Source organism: Pleurodeles waltl, chromosome 3_1 (assembly GCF_031143425.1).
Source record: "Pleurodeles waltl isolate 20211129_DDA chromosome 3_1, aPleWal1.hap1.20221129, whole genome shotgun sequence".
Lineage (NCBI taxonomy): Eukaryota > Metazoa > Chordata > Amphibia > Caudata > Salamandridae > Pleurodeles > Pleurodeles waltl.
In genome coordinates this window covers 705,955,986-705,980,087 of record NC_090440.1, presented here as the reverse complement: position 1 = coordinate 705,980,087, position 24,102 = coordinate 705,955,986, and the positions used below count along the sequence as shown (strand labels likewise).

General features: G+C 46.7%; 1 long non-coding RNA gene across 1 annotated transcript in view; it reads right to left on the bottom strand.

Moving 5' to 3' along the window:
- Window positions 1-5,097: 5,097 nt before the first annotated feature.
- The window catches only part of LOC138284529 (uncharacterized), an 81,384-nt gene continuing 62,379 nt past the window's right edge, over window positions 5,098-24,102 (bottom strand). Inside the window, exons 4-5 of the long non-coding RNA XR_011201412.1 lie at window positions 6,845-6,987; window positions 5,098-5,155 (exon numbers count right to left, since the gene is read on the bottom strand). This is a non-coding gene — a long non-coding RNA (uncharacterized lncRNA). The remainder of the gene's footprint in view (window positions 5,156-6,844; window positions 6,988-24,102) is intronic.

Genomic DNA, 24,102 nt, shown 5'->3' with positions numbered 1-24,102 from the left:
TGTTTGTTGTGTTTCAATTTCTCAGTAGATCCTAGTTATTGACAGCAGTAAGCATCCTAGATAAAGCAGGCAAGGCCCAGTACAATGAGTAATATTTCTGCACCAGGGGACCTCTTGAACAGACTTTTCATTGCTTCAGATGCCTTGAAAAGACCGGTGGTGCTTAATTATACTTTTCTAAGACGTCTACAAGATTGTTGAACTCTTCTGTATGTTTCACAACATTACGGTTTGAAAGAACATTCCACTCATTGTAGATGATTATTACCATTCACAACTCAATGGTGATCTTAGAGGCGGATGGCAGGAAGACAACAGCGGTAAGTAGATGAAACAAATGAGGTGTGAACTAATTGAAAAACATATTTGTTTTTAAGGTAGGTATATGCATATGAAGGATATAATTGGCTTAGATGCTGTAGTAACAGAACAGGACCAAAACTCCAAGTCTTCAAGGAATGCTTTCTATGTGTCATAATAGCCTTCTATGTGTACATATGTGTGGTGTATGTCTAACAAATATATACACCAGATGAGTTTGGTAGTTATTTCACACTTGCAAATAGCTGATTAGATTTCTTAGATGTAATGGAAGGTAATGTTAGGAATATTTAATGTTTATGTAACATGTCAGTGTTTTAGTCTTGTGATGTTATTGTCCATTTATATGCCTATTCGTCCTGTCATGTTAAGCATCACTACTAAGTCATGTGTGGTTCACTGGAACTTTCGACAGACACTGGAATTTATGATGGCAGCACTGCAAGGTGCCTACACCTTGACTGATTGATTATCATTGTATATGGATGAGAGATGCCAACTCCAAGTCATGTGCTAAATCCAAAGCTAAAGGGGTGCTGTAATTTGTAACCAATACATATGCAATGTATCTCTATTCATGGAACAGTGTCTTGATGTTATTTATTAATACAACATCCACAGGAAATTTGAGGAGTTCCTCTCTCTTCGCACATTACTGGTTGGACCTGTGCGCGGATTGTAGGTTTTTCTCAAATACTGGTTGCAGAGGAATGTAACAGTGTCATGATGTCTATAATTGATATGTTACTATTTTGTTACACAACAGAGATCCAGCCTAGGTCAACAACTGCATCACTTTCCAGAAACGTGCCAAAACCTCTGCTCATCTGGACTCCTACTAGTGCACACCCCACGTATATGGAGAACCAGGGCTGGCAGGTGGGCTTTCTCCTACAACTCTCTTAAAACCTGAAATGGCCTGCCACTGCACATCAGAGCCCCCTCTTCTATTTTCAGATTCCACAAGAAGTTGAAGACATAGCTCTTCGAATAGGCTCCACCATGTCAGCCCTAGTCCTGGCCATGGTGCACTATTGTAAGAACCAGAATAACCCCAGATGATTGAGCGCTCCTTAGCTACAACATGGCAAAAATTCAATAAGGGTATTCAGAGATAGGAATTTCTAAATTCTTACGTGGTAATAGCACCAGGTAGCACAAAGTGCCAATGAAAGTCAATGGTCGTGGTAGAACTGGATCTTGGTGCAACTTGAGGCTGACTGTGATGGAGCCCAGGTTGAATACCAAACCAGGTTAAAGTTTTTACCTTCTGACTTTAGTCCTTTAAGTCACAGGCCACTACAGGAGTATACTTCCAACCCTCCCCCTAGAACCTCAGGAAAGGCACTGAGAGACTCAGAGGGTGTCAGGCAGAGGCCAACAGGAGAGTCCAGACAAGGTCTGTTTGCCACTGGTCTGCTGAGCAGTTGCAGGAGAATATATCTTTTAGCTTGTTGTGTTCCTACTGTTTAAAGAGTGGAGGAGGTCAGCCTTATAACCCCAGGAGTCCCCTTTTCTGTCCTGGATACAAAAGGAAAGGTCTCAGGCAGCAGGCTCAGTCTTCGTTTGATCTTCTACACATATAAGTCAAGCCTGTTACAGTGAAAATAACTTTGAGGGCATTTTTACTTTAAGAACATGTTTAATATTAAACATTTACATGTCATACTTTTAAATACCATGCACCCTGTCTTTATGAGCAAACAGCTTGTTTATAGGTTAGGTGGCTTATAAATATTTCAAAGGAAAGTTTAGTCCTGTCAAAAGGGGTTATTTTGATAGGCCGAATATATATTTAAAACCTGCACTGCCAGGCTACTAATGGTAGGCCTTCAGTCATGTTTACATAGTCACAGTAGCATATGGCACAATGAGTACAGCAGTTCATATGTGACATTTAACTTCTAGGCCCTGGTTACACATTTTCTTAAGTCCATTGGTAAATTGAGTATGTTAGTCTGGAGTATACCAATTTTACATGTTAAAAGGAACAACACAAGCACTTTAACATTGGTTCGAAGGGTTAAAGTGCACAGAGTTCTATAGTAAGCAAACATAAGGTCCATCAAAATGCAAATAAATCAGGGAAACCCTGCAAAAAGGGCAAATTTTCAATATTTTTTAACATCCGTTCCAGCACCCTTGATCTCTGTCTCCTCAGCATATCTTGTGACAGCAGATTATGTAGGTCCCCGAGAAGCAGGACAATTATATATTTCCTGTCCTGTTTCTACAGATGTTGTGATGTGGCTGGATATTGGTCGGGCAGAGCAGTGGCCAAAGTAGTGGTTGTGGGAGTCAGTTCATGGCTAGTTGTCATTGTGCCAATGCTTGTGGTGGGGGGATGAGACAAGAATATAATTGATGTTGCTGTACTATTGACATTTGGTGGAGGGAATGGATGTGGGCAAGAGCAACCTGACTGGTGCTTTATTATCTGTTTCACTTTAGACCAGAGCAGGCATCCAATGTTCCTTCTGATGGAGTACACAGCAGTGAGGAGTGTATGTTGTCTTGCTTTCACACCTGCAATGGTAGAGTACAATGTTACATGTGAGTTGTCATGAAAGTACATGATCCCTTAAGTCATTTTTCATTGACATTATGGCATGGTGGCAACCATGACTACACATTGCTAATGTTTCACATATCTTCACATTCAGTAATTTTTACTTCTACGAGCATGTCACTTCATTCAAATACATTCAAACATGTGGGATTTATTTATAAGTAGATTATGTTTGACGATTTTCCGGAGATCTATACTTGATATAAAGCCATTGTGATTCAGTCTTGTAGTTTTGATAGTTTGTGGATAGTGTATTGGCCTAATGTACACCACAGTTTTTCAAACTTTCTCTTTGCACTTCTTTGTCATCGCATCACAGGAAACTGCGTTGTTTACCTGTGACCAAGATTTATGTTTAAATCTTTGGGCTTTGTTTCCAAAGTTGTTCACAACATATGTCCTACTTACCTCACTGACGAGTTGACCTGCTATCAGCCTCCACGCTCCTTGTGCTCATCATAACTACATCTTCTTGCAATTCCCCGCTTTCACTGGAGCTGTACTATTGGTCACTTAGGCCCTCATTATGGTCACGGCAGTTCAGACTGCCATGCCGGCGGCGGTAAATACGGCCATCGTCATGGTGGTCTGAACCACCATATTATGAACAAGTAAGGGCCACCACAGGCGGCCCTCCGCCACCGCCAGGCTACCGCCGACAGGCAGCCTGACGATAGCGGATATCATTATCCAACAGGATAATGAACCCTGTTTCCTCCAGCCTTTCTCTGGTGGGTTGCCCCACCAGCAAAAGGCTGGCGGAAGGGGTGCTCTGGGGCACCCATGCAGTGCCCCAGCACGCAGGTCGCTGCACCCGCCACACTGAGGCATGGAGCTGTCGGCAATGTCCCGGCCCTGCATTCTGCTGGGCCAGCGGGCGGAAACACTGTTTCCACCCGCCGCCCAGCAGAATGTTTGTAATTCGGCCGGCGGGGTCTCAAGGGGGCTGGCTGTCTATGAAAAGACCGCCAGCATGAACACGGCGGGGTTTCCCGCCATGTTCATAATGAGCCCCTTAATTTCTTACACTACAGCAAAATCATTGGACACCGGGACTGCTCCTAACTATAATCTATTCAAGAAAACGTTGAAACCTTTTCTGTTTGTTCAGCCTAATGCGATTTCTACAAGTCCTTCTTACATCACAGGGATGCAGGCAACAGTCACACTTACAGAAAAGAGAAAAGTCTGTTGTGTTGTATTATGGCATTAGAATTTGAGTACCTTTGTGACAGATCTGAGGTGTGGTTGGACTTGGCCCTCCCTGCAGGGTCAGTCCAAACCTTTTTGTCTTCACCCCTCCTGTTTTCCGAATTTCTTTTTGTTGGCATTAGGACTCTTTGCACTTTACCTGTGCTAACCAGTGCTAAAGTGCTTGTGCTCTCTCCTTTAAACATGGTGAAATTGGCTCACACCCAATTGCCACATTTAATTTACCTATAAGACCCTAATAAAGTAGTACTCTAGGGTCTGTAACTTAAATGCTATGAGTGGGCTGTGGTCAGGCGTCTCTGACTCATATAAAGGAGCCCTTATCTTTGCAGGCTGGCCACTTTAAAAAGGACTCTTCAAGTTTGAAAGAGGCAGGATTGAAGGTGTGGTTTGAGGTTCAGGACCAAGTAAAAGCAGCACTGGGGAATAAACTATGCCTGTTATCCTGGCGAGAAGAGGAGCTACAGCAGATTGGCATGGAAAACACGAAAGACGCTGGTGACCCGAAGTCTCTGAGATTGCCCGAGGCTGAAGATGAAGACATGAACCGAGAAAGAAGAACGACCCAGCCCAGAATTGAGGCAGGAGCGGCCAAGATGTTTGCGAGAGACGCCACAGCGGGAGAGGATCCCCAGGAGGAGTATGGCTCACAAAGGTGTGTCCCTGGGTACGGGGCTGGTGAGGACGGGTGGGCAATAAAAAAGGGAACTGAACTAGTGTAACCTGAACTCCTCTGTTTCATATGGGTGCTAAAACAACTGCGAGGGGCTTTACTTTTCAGCCTATTTGTTTTCTTCTTTTTCTTCCTTTGTAATCATTCTATAATTTTGAGGCTTTGTGACAAATAATTTTAGAAGCATCTAGAAGCTAGACACTGTAAGAGAGCATTGTAACCAAAGAAACCTGTGTGGTATACATATCATTGTACACTATAAGAAAAGAGCACGGTGAAGGTGGCGGTGCAGTCCTTACATACAAAGCAACAAATACACTTTCCTGCATATGTTTCCTTCTCTCAGAGAGACCAGCAGTGAATTGTCCTTCCACTGGGAGCTGAAACAAGAAGGAGAAGAAGATGAGTTATTCCCCAAAAATCGATTTGTCTTCATGCTATTTATTATAACTAAAACCATCTACACGTACATCCCTCGATCCTGACTTTTTGCCATAGCGGTAAGCTTACATAGGGATACAGCATTTATTGTGCCACCCACTTAAGTAACCCTTTAAAACTTGTCTTGGGCCTCCCATTGCAGCCTGTGTGCAGTTTTAAACTACCAGTTGGTCCTGGCAAAATAAAACTTTTGCCAAGTCTAAGCCTCCCTTTTTAATACATATGAGTCACCCCTATGGTGGGGTCTAAACTGCCCATAGGGCAGGGAGCATTCTATTTAAAAAGTAAGGCATGTTATGGTAGTGAAAAGCTCTCAAGTGTGATTAATTGAATAAGTGCTAACCTTTGATTGGGCACAGGTAGAAATGTTATTTTTGGTCCAAAAAGAATTGTAATTTAAAATGCTCTTTAATGGTAAAGTCTGATTTTAAGTCACAGTTACGAAAATGCCACTTTTAGAAAGCTGGTATTTTTTCTTGCCCTAACCATTTGGTGTAAATGCAGCCTGTGTCCTGGGTCTCATAACTGTGAATAGCTGGCTGTTGTCCTTTGTGTATTCCTCCCAGACAGTGGGACTGAGGGGGGTAGGTTTTGGCAGGATGGGTGGGGAGCGGTTCCCTGCCCCAATTACATTTCAAAAGGGCTGCCTCCAGCACACCCACACTTTACACAAGTCTTTTGCCACCCTAGATCTCTTCAGTTTACTCCTGGAACTGCGGAGGGCCCCAAGGGTCTTGTACTTAAGAGGACTGCCCTGCTGCGTGAGGCCTGCTTTGTACCTCAGAGGACTGTCCTGCTGCTACCAGAGGACTGCCCTGCTGCTTAAAGCCTGCTTTGTACCATCCAAGGATTGCCCGGCTGCTTGAAGCCTGCCTTGCTGCTAGATCCCATGACTACCTGTTCTGAGCTACAGGAACACAAAATGTCCCAACAACCTTGAAAGCTTGTAGTCTTTACTTCTGGGGACAATTGCATGTGTTTTTAAATGTATCATGATAGGCTGTGCACTTTATATTAATCTTATCTCTTCACCAGTGAAATCCCACACTTCTTCTTAAACAGTATGCGTTGATCCAAAGGCAAATCATCTAACAGAAAGAATGGAATCAATTGACCTGTTGAATCATGTGATTTAATTTTAAACACCGAGTCCTCATCTTGGGTTTCGAGGGCAACACTATCCGGTGTGCAATAAATCACACAGTTCATCTTACAAAGCAAGTAGCTGCCTAACAGATTGACAAGACTCAAATCACATAATCCTTTTTTCAGTGGCAGCTGGTGGATTTGAAAAGTGTTGGGGCGCAAATTTAAGATCAAAGTTGTATCCCACCACAAGCTCCCCACCCCCAAACCCTCTAATTAAGTGCCCTGATACATTACACAGATTTTTGGAACTTGACGGCTTTCACCCCCTCCAGGGTTTGATAAAAATTCCACAAATTGTAACTGTGTGTTTTGAACTTGTTGCTAATTTTATTTTAATGATGTGAAGAATGTGCACAGTGTAAAAATCACAATGCCACCAGGGCCCTTTTCATAGGGACAGGAATAAAGTATTAAAGGCTGACGGTGCAAAAAAAAAAGAGAGAGAAATAAGAATAAGATTGCAGAAAACATATACAAGCCTTTTTAGTATCAAAATACATTTGATACTATTTTTTCAGCTACAACTATCGCCATTACTTCCAGGATCTTGCTGACGTTGCGGTACTTCACATATGGTAGAATTAGAGAGAATGCCCGTTTAAAATATCAACCATAGCATTTCCTAAAAAAGAACAAGTATTAAGGCATTAAAACATAGATGTTGAAGTCGCCAGATCTCCAAGGTGCAATTTAACCCCATTTGCTGCCACTTAAAAATAATACCTTAACGCAAGAGGCTACCGATTGGACTTGGCATTTGCCACCAAGACTTGCAGCAATAAGCAGGGTCTAATATCTATATCAATAGTACTTGTTTTTCTTAGCGTGAGAAAATAGTTCCAGTGCACATCTGGCAATGCATGCCCCGGTAGCGAGGCTTGTGCCGGCTCATGCAGGGTCTGAGGCACCTTTCATCCTCCATACAGGCCATCCACATCAATTTTGAGTGCCTGCACAGACCAAGGTCCCACATGCCACTTGCAAGGAGTGAAACGGGATGAGGCCACTTCCAAATTGTCATTACAAACTGCTGTCAAGCTTAGAAAGAATTGTCGACCTGCAGATGTAATTAAATGCAAGAGCAAACAAGGAGAGTGCAGTCCTCAGCAAGAAAAGACCTACACAAAGTTACCACTTCCACCTCTTGAGAGAGTGCGCATATAAATATGCAAATCCTAGAATGCGCAGAGAAAAATATGTTTCCTTGAGGGTGAAAAACTACTGGGCCTGGTAGCAGAAAACAGCTGACTGAGCAGAGGGTTGAAGGCCATGCCAGCCAGCCTCTCAGGGACTCACCATATCCCTAATCCCCGCCCCCCTCCTCACCTCACCTCCCCCGCCAGCCGCTGCATGTTACCATAATCTTGTTCAGGAAGGAGAATGCTGGCAGGGAAAAGGAGCAGACACAGGAACTACACACTCAAGTACCAATAGAAAAACACTCAGCTCATACACGCATTCACCCATGGGCACACTTTCAAACATAAACACGTGCAGTCACACGTAGGCATGCACGCATATACACACATGCAGTCACACTCAAGCATACTCATATTGACTTGCATACAGGCAAACTCAAGCAACCACACGCTCGAACATACAACACGATGAACACCAACAACATGCACACCCACTCACCAACTCACACGTTTTCCACACAATACACTTATCACAAAGTTTGTGTAAAGAAAAACAATATTCTGGTAACTTGTGATTTAACTCTTGTAACAATAATATGCACAGCCTTGTAGGTTTTCTCGTGTATACATTTTTGCTTAACATGACTTATAATTGGAAACACGAAAATACCAAGTTTATATTCTTTAATCCACGTTATTTCATCGTTTCAAACCCCCAATCAATAAAAAGTGTTTGATCTTCAATCTTGGTCGGCGACAGCCAGAGACTGCCAGCAGTTCCCGCTGTAGCAGAGAAGATGGTCTAAGACTGCACTCAGGGCGAGCTTGGGAACCTGGCTAGGGCTAGGCTGCAAATCTGAGATATCAGCAAGAGCTGGAGGAGAGAATAGTCTTGTTCTATGTGTGATGATAATTAGAGAGTGAAATATGCTGTGCAGGGAAAAATAAAGCCATAAACGGCCGCCATGGGACTCTGAAGGCAGCGGACATTGGATATGGCATCGTAAAATGAGACTACAAATCCCATGGCTGTTACTTGGGAGAGAGTGACAACACCACGACTCGTTCATTGTGTGTAAAAGGCCACTTTATTGGAACAGGTGCCTCTGAACCCACCCCACCTGGGCCTTTGCCTTACAAAACTAAAACCTCACTAGACATCGAGTAACCTGTCCCCTGCCCCTCCCTCTCCCCTCCCCCGCCTTCCCCCCCTACTCTCGTTCTGTCTTTTCCTTCTCCTCTCCTTAATTTCCCCCATCCTACCCGCTTCTTTTGAACCTGCCCGCTAATGAGCAGTTTCCTGCCTGTCCATGTCTAATTAATGCTCCTTCCCCCTCTAATACCTAAATTGCCCTGCCAACTCCGTCCTCCACCTGAGCTTTTAATAGCTGCCCTGCAGCTGTCCCCGCCACCAGAAAAAGGCCCTGACATTTTCTGACCCCCTCCCCCCCAGGGCTCCCTTAACAACGCTTTCATCTGTTCCCTCAACTTCAGCAGGTACAGCTCCATCCCCACAAAGGAGAGTTGCACCCCATCATCCCTAAAGAATTCCGCATCCTCAAACCGTAAATCCACGTGCTCCAAAAAGGTCAAACCCCGCTCCACGCAAAAACCTTTCATTTCCTTATTTAGTTTGCGTCTGGCCCTCTCTATAGCCCCCGGCTTCCTTGCTCCTCTCCAAACCCAACGCGGGACAAAGGCAGTAAATATCACATGGCAGCCCCTCCACTTGTCCACCAGGATCTGTAGATCCCTCTTCATAACCTTCAAAAGGTTTAGACCTGTGGTTACCACCAGAACATTCTCCCCCATGTGAATACACAATAAGTCCGGACAATGCCCCTGCCCCATCGTGCTCTGCAAGCGAGGCAAAAGCTCATGTCATCTCATCCCCCCTTTACCGAACCAGCGGACTCGATAACGCGCTGGGTCAAAGCCCAGGTTGTCCCCTATAGCAGTCCTCCGGGTTTGACGCTGAGCCCATTTGATAAATGAGTGGCCGATCACCCAAATGGCAAGATACTCCGCTTCTGGCCCCAGGACCACACCTGAAAGAGAAAAAAGAAATGAACACACTTATAACACTCCCAAAAAACCTACCGTCCCTCAAAATCAAAACCTTGCACATACCGCCTAAAGCAATCTGATCTCCACTTCCCCAAAGCCATTAGTTCCTCTCTACCCCAACCCTTGTTCCCTGCTTCTGTTGCCACCCTGATCCGAAATGAATGCATACCAAACCGGGCGGCATCAAACCCAAGGTAAGCCAAACCCTTACGCAAAACCGCTAATAGTTGTGAAGCTGAAACCTGTTTGCCATCTGCGTGATGAAAAACCGGACCGACCGCGGACACTGACTCTTTACGCAACTGGCCCTCCAAGAACCCAGGGCAAATGTTCCTGACCGGATAGCGACGGAGAAAAAACGTAGCCCCCACGCGCTTCTGATCCATCTTTGATCGCCTAACGAACAAAGCCACCCCTTCCGCAACCGGCTGCACATCGCACCACTGAATCCCCGAGCGCCCCGACAGGCCCAGTAATTCAGAAACCTGCAACGCCCTGAAAAATAACCAAGACATCAAGGTCCTGAAAATAAGCGCCTCCCGCGCATCATGGCAAATATTTCCCAGAACCGGGAGCAACCGTTTTAACAACGCCAGGGATATTGGACGCCTCACACGCCCTGTAGCCCCCAATGCTTTTGCCCATCCTTCGAGGATCCTGTGCCCCAATTCCCCCGCAGAGGGAGGGTAGCCCCACAAAAGCTTACCCATAAACCCCAGAGCCGCTAACTTACCCGATATCGTAACTCTGGTTTGACCTTTCTCGATCAAAACCATAATAAACTGTACTACATCCTCCACGACCTCCTCATGCCTCACTCGGCGCCGTGCCCCGGACCCCAGGAACTCTTCCCATGCTGTTGCATTTGCCCGCCGTGTAGACAGTGCCAAAGAATTCAGAACCAGTCGTAGCATCCGGAATTGCCTACTCTCCACAGCGTGACGGGCATGCGAATCCTCTGCAGAGCCACGACCGTGGCTTATCCATGGAACCTCTCCCACTGAGAACGAGACAAAGCATCAGCAATGTCATTATTAATGCCCGGGACGTGTCTCGCTCTAAAAAATATATCATTCCGCAAGCATTGCAGCACAAAAACGTGCATTAACTGTAAAACCCGGGCTTCTCGCGCTGACTGGCGATTGACCATCTGTACCATCGCCAAGTTGTCAACTCGAAAAAGCACCCGCGAGTGCCGAAGCTCATTGCCCCACATGCACACCGCCACTATCAACGGGAAACGTTCCAAAAACGCAATACTGCAACTTCCATTCATTCGGCCATTCTTCCTTACCCCAGCGCCCCTCCCAATAAATCCCAAACCCCGTAGATCCCGCAGCGTCGGAGAAAAGCTGCACATCCCATTCACAGTCGCGCCAAACCTTCAAAGGGATTCCGTTGAAGGATTCCAAAAACGGGGCCCACATCTGCAAATCCTCGCATACCTTCAGCCGCATGTGATGATGTGGGAGTGCCTGACCCGATAACACAAGAGCAAGTCGTCTGCAAAACGTCCGTCCAGCTCTCACCACTCTACAGGCAAAATTCAAATGCCCCAATAGCACCTGAACGTCCCGCACCGTGACCTTACGCCTGGCCAACATGTCAGTGATTCTGCGCACCATGTCCGTTTTCTTGTCTGCTGGCAACCTGGCCATACCCGCCACCGTATCCAGCTCAATCCCCAAAAATGACAGCGCCGTACATGGCCCCACTGTCTTGTCGGGAGCCAAGGGCACACCGAGGCCTCCCATGATTTCCACCAACTGGCCCAGCACCGCCACACAAAGCGGGCTGGCCGCCGGCACCGCAAAGAAAAAGTCATCCAAATAATGCGTTACCCATTGGTGACCCGTTATTCTCTCAAAGATCCACTGCAATGCCGTACTGAAAGATTCGAAGAGCGCGCAAGAACTGGAGCACCCCATGGGCAGTGCCTTGTCAACATACCAGAGCCCTTAAAACTGAATGCCCAATAGCTCAAAATCCTCGGGATGGACGGGAAGCAGCCGAAAAGCAGACTTAATGTCGGTTTTCGCCATCAGAGCCCCTGGACCCAGCTGCTCCACCATGTTAACTGCCACATCCACCGATGAGTATGACACCTTGGTGAATGCCTCTGGGATGAAATCATTGACCGACGACCCTTCTGGCCGGGACAAGTGATGTATCAACCTGAATTGCCCCCTCTCCTTCTTGGGTACAACCCCAATAGGCGACACAATGAGGTTCCGCAGCGGCCAAACCAAAAAAGGGCCAGCCATGCGACCCTCCTGTACTTCTTTCGCTAACTTCTGCCAAACTAAATCCTCCTTACCGCGCACGGACCACAGGTTCTCCGCCCACCGCTGCACCCGTGGGCCCTCATAACCCAACCGAAAACCGTCCCGAAAACCACGTATAAGCAAGTCTGCGTCCAAAGGTCTGTCATAATCTGCCAAATACGACTCGAGTCGATCTATGTCAACCGGCGTATGAGCCCTTTCCTGTAACCCGCTGCCGCTGCCCATCTCTGCCCCCCTAGCTATTGGCCTGCCCTCCACCCTGGGCACCCCCGAGCTAGAGGTACTCTGCTGCCCACTACAGCTCGTGACTGGATGACGTCCTGCGCACTTCGAGCATTCATGGTGGAACATACAATATTCCCTGGTACACAAACCTTTATTGTAGTCCCAGCAGGCCCCGGTGTGGCCCAACCCTGTAGTGTTGGATCTCCCCGGGCTGGAGGCCCCGGACCGCACCCCTTGGGTGGGGCGCTCCCAAAAGGGCCAATAAATTATGGGCAATCCGCTAGCCGTAAAGACTGTCTTCCCGAATTTGGCCGGGCCCATAGTGTGCTGCCAAAGATCTAAATCAATCTCACCCCACTGCACCTCGGGATCCGCAGCCATGCGTGCCCTGAACTCCTCGTCGTACTGTCTCCACGCGTAACCCCCGTAATTAAGGTGAGCCTTCCGAATGATGTCCATATACTTGAACAAAGCCACCGCCCTCTCCGGAAACCGCTCACAGTAAACACTAGCAAAAATCAAGAAGGCAGCCGTCCAGTTTTCAATGTTCACCGGCACCTTTGGCCTCTTAGAAAGCTCCCATTCCTCCTCCTTGGAGCCCTCCTTTGCCCTTACCTCCCGGTGCAGCAATTCCAGTACATCCACATATTCCCCTTTCCAAATTTTCTCCTTCGTGATTGGCATCAAATGAGCCCCTAAAGGCTTTGCCGTGCCCATATAGGGCAACTTAACCCGCTTTGAGGCTGGCTCCCCTTCCTTTTCCTCCTTCGCGCCCTTCGCTGCCTGCCCCGCTCGCTGATCGTCGCTAACCGCCAGCCCGTAGCGAAGTCCATCCTTTTTCTGCACATCCTTTTCCGCCTCCCCGCTTGCCCCAACTTCGGTGGCCACCCCCGTGTCCTGCACATATACAGGGAGTTCAGAATTATTAGGCAAGTTGTATTTTTGAGGATTAATTTTATTATTGAACAACAACCATGTTCTCAATGAACCCAAAAAACTCATTAATATCAAAACTGAATATTTTTGGAAGTAGTTTTTAGTTTGTTTTTAGTTTTAGCTATGTTAGGGGGATATCTGTGTGTGCAGGTGACTATCACTGTGCATAATTATTAGGCAACTTAACAAAAAAAAATATATACCCATTTCAATTATTTATCATTACCAGTGAAACCAATATAACATCTCAACATTCACAAATATACATTTCTGACATTCAAAAACAAAACAAAAACAAATCAGTGACCAATATAGCCACCTTTCTTTGCAAGGACACTCAAAAGCCTGCCATCCATGGATTCTGTCAGTGTTTTGATCTGTTCACCATCAACATTGCGTGCAGCAGCAACCACAGCCTCCCAGACACTGTTCAGAGAGGTGTACTGTTTTCCCTCCTTGTAAATCTCACATTTGATGATGGACCACAAGTTCTCAATGGGGTTCAGATCAGGTGAACAAGGAGGCCATGTCATTAGATTTCCTTCTTTTATACCCTTTCTTGCCAGCCACGCTGTGGAGTACTTGGACGCGTGTGATGGAGCATTGTCCTGCATGAAAACCATGTTTTTCTTGAAGGATGCAGACTTCTTCCTGTACCACTGCTTGAAGAAGGTGTCTTCCAGGAACTGGCAGTAGGACTGGGAGTTGAGCTTGACTCCATCCTCAACCCGAAAAGGCCCCACAAGCTCATCTTTGATGATACCAGCCCAAATCAGTACTCCACCTCCACCTTGCTGGCGTCTGAGTCGGACTGGAGCTCTCTGCCCTTTACCAATCCAGCCACGGGCCCATCCATCTGGCCCATCAAGACTCACTCTCATTTCATCAGTCCATAAAACCTTAGAAAAATCAGTCTTGAGATATTTCTTGGCCCAGTCTTGACGTTTCAGCTTGTGTGTCTTGTTCAGTGGTGGTCGTCTTTCAGCCTTTCTTACCTTGGCCATGTCTCTGAGTATTGCACACCTTGTGCTTTTGGGCACTCCAGTGATGTTGCAGCTCTGAAATATGGCCAAACTGGTGGCAAGTGGCATCGTGGCAGCTGCACGCTTGACTTTTCTCAGTTCATGGGCAGTTATTTTGCGCCTTGGTTTTTCCACACGCTTCTTGCGACCCTGTTGACTATTTTGAATGAAACGTTTGATTGTTCGATGATCACGCTTCAGAAGCTTTGCAATTTTAAGAGTGCTGCATCCCTCTGCAAGATATCTCACTATTTTTGACTTTTCTGAGCCTGTCAAGTCCTTCTTTTGACCCATTTTGCCAAAGGAAAGGAAGTTGCCTAATAATTATGCACACCTGATATAGGGTGTTGATGTCATTAGACCACACCCCTTCTCATTACAGAGATGCACATCACCTAATATGCTTAATTGGTAGTAGGCTTTCGAGCCTATACAGCTTGGAGTAAGACAACATGCATAAAGAGGATGATGTGGTCAAAATACTAATTTGCCTAATAATTCTGCACTCCCTGTACACCCTTAACCAAGCGCACCGAATCTTCTCTCGCTTCCGAAGCCACCGAAATCATAGAGCATGTCGATTCCTTACCTGGAGAGAGCAACGGGGGCCGCTCCTGAACCGTCCGCGCCTCCTCTCCTGCTCGTTCCTTCCTACGGCCCCCTGGCCGCCCCATTAACTGCTTCTCCACCTGTAATGACTTATGGACAGGGTTAGCGTCCCCCCACCCTTTCCCGCGCTCCCACCATTCGGCCTCACTGCTGCTATTTACCAATTCCCCTCGCGTCAGACTCCTCCTCGCGCCACGCAAACACACCCGCGGAGCCACCCGTACCGCAGCCACCACACACTAGGCAACCTGCAGCCGCAAATCTACTCTTCTCCTGTATACCTGACGGGCCCGGACATTGCTCCTCCCGAGCAGCGGCGTAGGGGGGTGCAAAACCCACACTGCCACACCACCCAGAAGGAGCGTCCGCAGCCTCCCACCGTCCTCCTCGCCGTCCTTCAGATGTCATCCGGCCGGCCGCCCCAGGCCCCACCTTCACTTCTTCCCAGGGTGACCGAGCCGCACCCTGCTCGCCTGGGTACTCCTCCTCGAAATCCAACGTATCCTGCCAAAGAAGGTCCGGTGTGCCAGGGGTTGAAATTGACTCTTCCACTCCCTGCTCGAAAAAGCCACCCTCCCCTGACGGATACTCCTCAACACCCCCTGACTTGCTTCTATCCCCTTTTTCCCGCTTTGTCTGGGCCCCGTAAAACCGCCTGGGGGCCCCATGGGCCCTAACAGTCAAGGGTTCCTCGCCTCCCAACCACCCACCCTCCTCTGCCCCCGTCCCCCCTTCTCTTCGCTGCTGCTCCACTGCAGCATGGTAGGCCATTTGGTAGAAATGGGGACCTTTGGGTCCCTGGAGCCAGACTGCCTCGATACAAGCCCCTGGCCCAGGGGCGATGGTGAAATGCAGTCCCCACTGCCCTCCCTTTCCTCCCCCTCCCTGCTCCCAGCCATACCTTTGCTGACTGGGCCCTCGAGCCCAGTCAGGCCAGAGATTGACGCCTTTCCCTGCTGCTGCTTAAAGGCCGCCCCCGGGGCCTCAATCCTCCTCTTTCCAACTCTCGCAACCGGGAGGCGCGCCTCTCCCGATGCGGCGGGCCGCTCCACTGCTCCTACCCGGAGCCCGAGGGCGCCCCTCCCCAAGGGAAGCCCTCGGCACCCCAGTGCCCGCCTTCCGCTTCCTGGCCCTCCCTCTCCCTGCCCGACTGCAACCCCACTCTCTGGCCCGCCCGCTCCCCGGCCTACGCCTCTCACCTGGACCCCATGACCAGCGCGCAGAGGCAAACACGCCATAACCGCCGCTGCAACACCAGCCGAGGTCCTGCGCGCCGGGCGCCCGGGCGCGAATGCTTCCTCCCTCACCAGATCCATGCGGCCGGCCTGCCTAAGCAGCGCCAAGGCCACCTGAACTTTGCTCTCCTCAGCCATCCGAAACAGCACCGCCGCCAAAGAAAACACCGCAAACGTCGTCGCAGGCGATAATGTAGGTACGGGAGTGCAGCGCGCACCACCAACTGCCTCCTCTCACAATATATATATGCCTTTCTCCTACTTTATCCCTCTTCTCTCTCTATATATATATTTTTTTTTTCAACCCACCGCTATGCCATGTGACAAAAGAACCAGACCGAGCTGCAAAGCCCTGGCCACCAGGTCAACTTCTGTAAACTGGTGACTGTGGACACAAAATGTCAGTTTTTATTGTCAGCCCACCCACCCAAATTGGCACCCCGGACGCCCAACCGCGTCGCTGGTCGTACCACCTCTCCCAAAAAACCCGGGGGAGGGGAACACCTCGTTCCTCCTCCTCCCCCCCCCAGGGCCCCATATTGGAAGCTGTGCTCACCGTGCGCTATGTTGGGACAGTAATGTGAGCACCTGCACGGGCGGCCCCTGGCCCAACAACACTTTCTGGGGAATGTGGGATATCTGTGAGTGGCTGACCCACTTGGAGCCACGGTCGCTGTATGGACTGCTATATTTCTCCTGGGTGACTCTCACTAACGCTATTCACCTCTGCATTTTACACTTACCGCCGTCCAGTCCGTGGGAGAGAACACTCAAGATTGTCTCCAGGCGTGCATGAGAGATCACTAGCTCGGCCCTCCAGTCCCACCCTGAAGCTCTTGAGCCAATCTAGATGCTGCTCCCTTGCTGTAAACAGCATGAGAGCAGCATGAGGATTGGCTCGTTCAGGGGCTGCCAGCGCTCCTTTGGAACCTTGGGGGCTGTGAATGCAATCCCCCGGGCTCCTAGCATTGCACATAGGCGAGAGTCCAAGTGCGCATGTCAGGCTGGACAGAGCAAGGCACCCGTCCAACTTGACATGCACATTTTTTTACCCCAAGGAGGCCCAGCTGTGTTACATTCAACAGCAATTAAAGCTCCACCCCTGCACCCCCACCCACATCCAACTCCGCCCACCCTCAACTGATTCCATTCATACAAAACGGGAAATTTTCCCGAGGCCATGCCGTGCAGTGCTGAAGCTGATGAACAATGTAATTCTTAAAACATTTTATTAATATGGGGGGTGGGGGCAACACCCCCACGACCTAAGAAAGAAACAGCCACTGCCTTTTTTAACAGAGATATCTGCTGTCTCCTGGTTTACAATCTGATAATTACTGATACCTACTTCTTTTCCTGAGAGGAGTAGGTTTGGAATCTCTACATAATGAACTATAGAACTGTCAGCCCCCATATTTATGAAGAAAGAAATAGGGTGGCCATTGATTTAATCATCAATGTGCGGGTCACTTTGGTCTACCTTCAGGACTGCTCCAAGTAAACTGTCCTCCTCCCTCTCAGGCACCATTATTTGGAACTATTTTGGGGAGAAAACTTTGGAAAATCATTACTCAGGATCAATGGTTTCTGTTTTTACCGTGTATTGTATTGCATTGTGGCTCTCATGTTTTTCTGCAACACTGGAGCTACAGGGCATATTCATGTGAAACTGTCCTTGATTTTTCATATCCTGCACAGGAGCTGGTTAGGCTGGGGCTTATGACTGTGTCTGCACCTGATTCACATTCCGCTGCATCTTCAGAACAAAATTATTCTGGATTCCATCTGGATTCTGTCTAAAGTCCAGATTCAGTGGTCGATTGTACTACAGAAATGTCAAGCAGTGCTTTTCTTTTGGACATCAAAATCTGTATTAAATCTGGAACTATTCACAATCCCTCTCCCACATCCTTGCATCTACACCATCTCATTTCCATTTTTTCATCTTTAATTGAAGCTATCACATTTGTTCAAGCATTGTCAGACCACACAAAACCAAAATTAGAACCCATCAACTGATTCTTGCCATTTTTCTGAAATTGCTCCGTCTGGTAATCATCAACTTCTCCTTGATTTTTTCCTGCTCCACATCAAACCAGTCACTACTATACTTAGCATATTTTAGGATCGCATTTACACCTTCAGTTTGCCAGCACTTCACACTCTGTTGTACATGTGAACTGAGCTGAGGACGCAAATCTGTAACAAATGCAGATATGAAACCGCTAGCACCATCTTTCTTTGAATATTCAACTTCACTGTGTTTCTTAAAAATCTGCATACACCTCTCAATATAAGTATGCTTTGTCTCTTTTGGCTCTTGGGTAGATCTCAAAATCTTTAACTAGTTAGTTTCTTACTCCAGCACCTTCTTTTTCAAATGTTCTACCATTTCCTTGTTCTTGTCAGCAACCACCTCAGACAGAGCATTACTAGGTGCAAATCTGTCTGGTTGCTCAGTCCGCTGAGCAACAACAACCTTGTACAAATAACTAGAAAACAATCTCAAACAAAGTATTTAAACCAGTCCAAAACATTTTCAAAATCATTCCCAATCTATGAACCTCTTTGTACTACTTCTCCGGTTGTTCTCACCATTTTGGATGTTGTCTCACAAAAGAATTAATATCACCTCTCATCCAAGACACATGCACTTAATTCTCTTCATGCACTGCTCTGAAGGGAAATTCTGAAACTGCTTCTAACTCTGAATCACTGGTCTTCTTTCCTGTCTCTGGAGGTTGCTTTTTAGTAGTAACCTTCTTTCTCCAGCATCCTCTGTATTTCTTCAAATCACTCTATGTCTTTGTCTTCTTAACTAGATCCTTAATATGAGCTCTTAAGGTTATTAAATCTAATTCATCTGTTTCATAATTAGTTAAATCCAGTTTCTCTGCACATTTTTCATTCTACTAATGTGAACCTTGCATTCATCAGCCAGTTCCTCAAGCCTATCACACGGTTCCTTTGCACACCTTGCTGCTTCCCCAAATTCAGTTTTTAAAAGCCCAACATTAATACCTCTCTCTTTAGAAGACTCAGCAAGAACAGCAGCAGGTATGTCATTTGAAACCGGAGAGACATCCATAATATCACTACTACTGCTCGGCAAAGCTGTCATTGCATTTTCAGTTGAGCCCGGGTCAGGTTGATGCCGGGGCCCCAGATTTACTAGAGAGCTATCGAATCCTCAACACAATCTTCCCAAAATGTATGCAATCAAAGTTTGAGGGGGAAATTACTGATGCTCTTTTTTGAGCTAGGGTTTATATGCTTAAATGGCCGTTCTAAGGGGGACTTACAACAGCTCAGGTTTGTATGGGTGGGAACCAGCAGTGTCCAATTGATTATATATTCATTCAGGCACGGTTCTTTGATCTTGGTACGGAATTTAAGGTGTTAGGTATAAGGGTCAGTGATCCCTGGGGGTTAAATGTGGACATAGCTACAGCACCTATATCCAGGGAGCGTGTGATTGCGATGGTAGTAGATTTTCCAAAACGCCTGACAACGAGGATCGATTAAGTATACATGGACCATTTGAAGCAGTATCACATTATCCATGAAATGGACCATGGCAGAGCTACAGAGAAGTCAATCCAGGTATGGTATTCAAAAACCACTGCAGAGGTAGTTGACCGCTTGGTACCAGTTGTGAGGCGGTGTAATAAGAAAGCAAGAAAGGATCCATCTTATCAGACTTTTAAGCAGCAGTGGTTTGATGAGGATTGTGTATTTGCTAGAAACAAACTAAGAAAGGCAGGAAGGGTAAGGCGCTCCAAGAACTCCTTTAATGCAAATGAGGCCTATTAATGTAAAGAGATGGAGTATGAGGCCTTGGTTGAGTTAAAGTAGCAGACCTTAACCCAGTCGAACTGGGACCTTATGATTAGGACCGTATAGGAAAATGATATGAGGCAGTTCTGGAAGTTGTTTCAAAAAGGGTTGTGGTATTGAGTCTCAACCGGCAAGAAGTATGGTCCCAGAAACTGACTGAGTAACCTTTCTAAGCTAATGTATAGAGCTAGAGAGACTACAGCAAGGGAGAGCTGGCTAAACTTGGGGGAGGAAGTTTTGGAGCAGTAGTTAAACCAATACATAAAAAGGGTGAGAGGAATGTACCAGATAATTATCGTTTGATAAGCTTTCTGGATGTGGGTGCAAAATTGTACTCCAAGGTTATTTTAGCTCCCTGAAGAATTGGATAGAAGGCAACAGAACTGTACCAATGGAACAGGGGGGTTTAAACCCAGGCATTCAACAATAGATAATTTTTTTAGTTTATGGGCCTTGTGGCAGAATGCAAAGGAAACAACTGGGAGTTTATTCTGCCGTTTTGGTGATTCTAGCTCAGCTTTTGATTGGGTAGATGGGAGTGTTTTCTGGACTAAATTAAGGCAGCAGAAAATCTCCCCTGCAGGAATTGCACTCTGAAAATTAGGCCCAGTGGAACTTGACTTGGAAGGGGCCCTCTCAGGAAGAATACTTTTCGGAAATTGGTTAAGGCAGGGGTGTGTTTTGGCACCCATGTTGTTCTTCTTGTTCCTAGCTGACATTCCGGGGGCTTTGGGGGTGACCCTATCGTGCTCACCTAAAATAGGAGGTAGGCATGTGCTTTGCCTACTCTATGCAGATGATTTGGCAATTTTGGATCTGACCCAAGTAGGCTTATGGAGAAAGCTGCTTAGATTCAATCATTTTTATGAGGCTAACAAACTAAAGGTGAATTTGGAAAAAACAAAAATAATTCCCTTTGGGGAAAAGAGACAAATCATATAAATGGTTGTCAGATAATAGAAGGGTTGAGGTGCTATCATCCTATAAGTATCTCGTATGATGTTTACAAGGCAGGTGACCTGAGCCCGGCATAAAGAACTGGTGGAGATGGGAGCAGTGGCAACGATTGGAGGCCTAGGGGGTCATTCTGACCCTGGCGGTAAAATCCGCCAGGGCCAACGACCGCGGGAGCACCGCCAACAGGCTGGCGGTGCTCCCTTTGGCATTCTGACCGCGGCGGTACAGCCGCGGTCAGAAACGGAAAACCGGCGGTACACTGCCCTGGGGAATCCTCCATGGCGGCGCAGCTTGCTGCGCCGCCATGGGGATTCCGACCCCCATACCGCCATCCTGTTCCTGGCGGTTTTGACTGCCAGGAAGAGAATGGCGGTATGGGGTGTCGTGGGGCCCCTGGGGGCCCCTGCAGGGCCCCCCGTAACAGGGCCCCACAAAGATTTTCAGTGTCTGCCATGCAGACACTGAAAATCGCGACGGGTGCAACTGCACCCGTCGCACCCCTTCCACTCCGCTGGCTCCATTCGGAGCCGGCATCCTCATGGAAGGGTGTTTCCCTCTGGGCTGGCGGGCGGCCTTCTGGCGGTCGCCCCCCAGCCCAGCGTGAAAACCCAGAATACCCGCGGCGGTCTATTGACCGCGCAGCGATATTCTGGCGGGCCCAGCCCGGCCGGCGGCTACTGCCACCGGCCGGGGTCAGAATGACCCCCCTAGTCCTTTTTAAGAATGCCATCAGGGGCCCCTCCTGGTCTCCACTATTAAAAGCATATAAGTCAATGTTCCCAACTCAATGTCTTTGTGGGATAGAGGTATTATCTCTAAGCACGGAGGGAAGATTGGAGAAATGTGAGAATAAATGCTTGAAAAAATTGTTAGCCCTCCGAAATAGTGCGGGAGTCAGGTAACAAGACTGGGAGGGGATTTGCAGGCGTGGACATTTTTAGCTTATAAAGCAACTGCGATTTTGGGACAAACTTTGGTCCTCGGAGGGACAGAAGATATTGGCCTAATGTACTGCAGAGATAGGAAGGAATGAGTTAAGGTGGACGGTCCAGGTCAGAAAAAGTTCAGTAGCTAGTGTGGAGGCCCTAAAAATGGAGGATTTTATCATAATGGAGGCCTCCCATCTTTCGAAAGCTGAACTTAAAATGGCCTGTAGGATAGAGTCCAGATTGGCTGATATTCAGTATGTAGAGATTAGACCCTTTTGAATCTGGGGAAAATAGGAGGGCGTTTCTGTATACATCAGTGCTGCCCAATGCCCAGCTCTGCTTAGTCCTATTAAAATTCCGGTTAGCTTTAAACTTCTGTTATTTAAAGGCTGGAAAATTTGCAGCCCTCTCAGATGCAGAGATTAATGTGCACATGTGGATTGCGGTATAAATATGTAATGAGGCACTTGCACTTTTGCTGAATATGGAATTTTTAGATGTTGCATGCGCCCTGGCAACATTTTTGAAAACATGTTTGGATCAGTGATGTAAGAGGGTTGGTCAAGAGTGTTAGATATTTTAGGGCCGGGGGTGCTTGGGCAGAGTTGTTTTATGTATTAAGTGTCGGGCACCTAGGTTATAACCTGTATTAGAAGTATGAAAGGCTGGTGGTGGTGGTGTGGGGGGTGGGGGGCTCAATTAAATGATTTTATTTGTATGTGTGTTTTAAAGACAGTGTCTAAACATTAATAAAATTTACTACAGTTGGGCCACTTGCTGCTGCAGATACAACTGCAAATGCAGTAGTCACTCTCTGTGCTGGTACACTTGCACCATCTGCCATTGTGTCAGGCACTACAGAACTTTGCCCCTGCCTCGAGAATCAATCAGTATATGGAGATGTTGAATTTCACAAGATAATTCAAAAAGTTATCCTCCTCATTTGAGTCTTGTTCTTAGTCTGTTTCTCCCTGTCTCCTTCACCTGTTTTCTTTTAATCTGTTGTCTCCTTGACTATTGCAAGGAAAACGCGCACTACCTCCATCATATCCTCACTCCAGAATCTTTCCTAATGATCCCATTTGCCTTCTAACCACTCCTTACTCAAGTAAACCCTTCAGCTGCTTCTCAAAAATGTTCTCTATTTCTCTGTAGTCATCCTATCCCATTTGTTAAATGCCTCAAGTTGAGTAGGTCTAGGTAACCACTTTCTATCATTCGTTGTTTGTCTCATGAAATCTAATTTTTTAATGTTAAAGCTACCCTCCAAGGGAAACTGCAAGTCCTTGTCAAAAGAGGTATATTCATGTCATTTAGAAATCCAGGTATACATAGAAAAACAATGGCATCATTTCATATGCAGGCATACCATTTGAATGCATTTTCTATCCCTTTGTATTAGATATGCTAGAAGATCAAGGCTTTTTCAAAACAGCCCCCATCATGTTCACTCAAAATAATCCCAAAACCACACAAAATAAGCTAGTGAAAAAATCCAATGCCAGCGCAGCTATGCCAATGGTCAACCCATCACAGTACAGCTTGACAGCAACCAACCAATGACAGAGTGACTCTGTGGTGGCATCTCACCAATCCCAACACGACTCCTCAGCTGCTTAACCAATCACAGTCAACTTTTCAGTGAATAAGAAAACAACTGCACAGCCTTTCTTAATGAACCGCACACAAACATAATTAATCTTGTCTTCTCAACCTAAACAGAAAATCAGCTGGGTAAAATAAGCAAATGTCACAAACTACAGAAACAGGTTTAGCACCTTCGCAGCACTTGTCAATCTAAATTGACATTAGGCAGGCTCCTGTACAGTGGTAATCCCCCTCTGGCTAGTCCATTTACTCCTATGCACTAAAGCGCAAAAGACACCAACCTAAATTAGGCACACAAACTCCTAGAAATGAAACTCGTTAGTTCAGACAAATCCCTATTTGTGTGTATAACCAAACCAACTAATCATAATAACCAAAACCTTTTTTGATTCATTTCAGAAATAAGAATAATTTATCAACATTGCATTGACCAAACCAACAATTGACCTTAAAATGAGCATCAGAAAATCAAAAGCCTCACACACAACATTACAATTCACTACGAAGCACATATCTCAACACCTCATTAATACACCAAAATCATTCTCAATCACCACATTCATTCCACCCTATTCATATTTACAATGGAAATAAAGAAATAACATTCCACTTTACTGCTTGCCGCGAAACAGCAGACAGTGAGATGTGCTGGGGAGGGGGAGGGCAAGGGTGGAAAACATGGCTGCTTGGCCCAAATTGAGGTGTTGTTAACCACAGTCAGGAAAGAGCACTTCTTTCAGACATAGGAAATTTGTTTTAAAAGTAATAGTGCTATTTCAGTGTGTATAGGTATAATCAAATGTGAAACTCTGCTCGTTATTAATGATTTACAAAAATAAAAAATCCTCTACAGTAGCACTATAACATATATTAAATAAATAAATAATT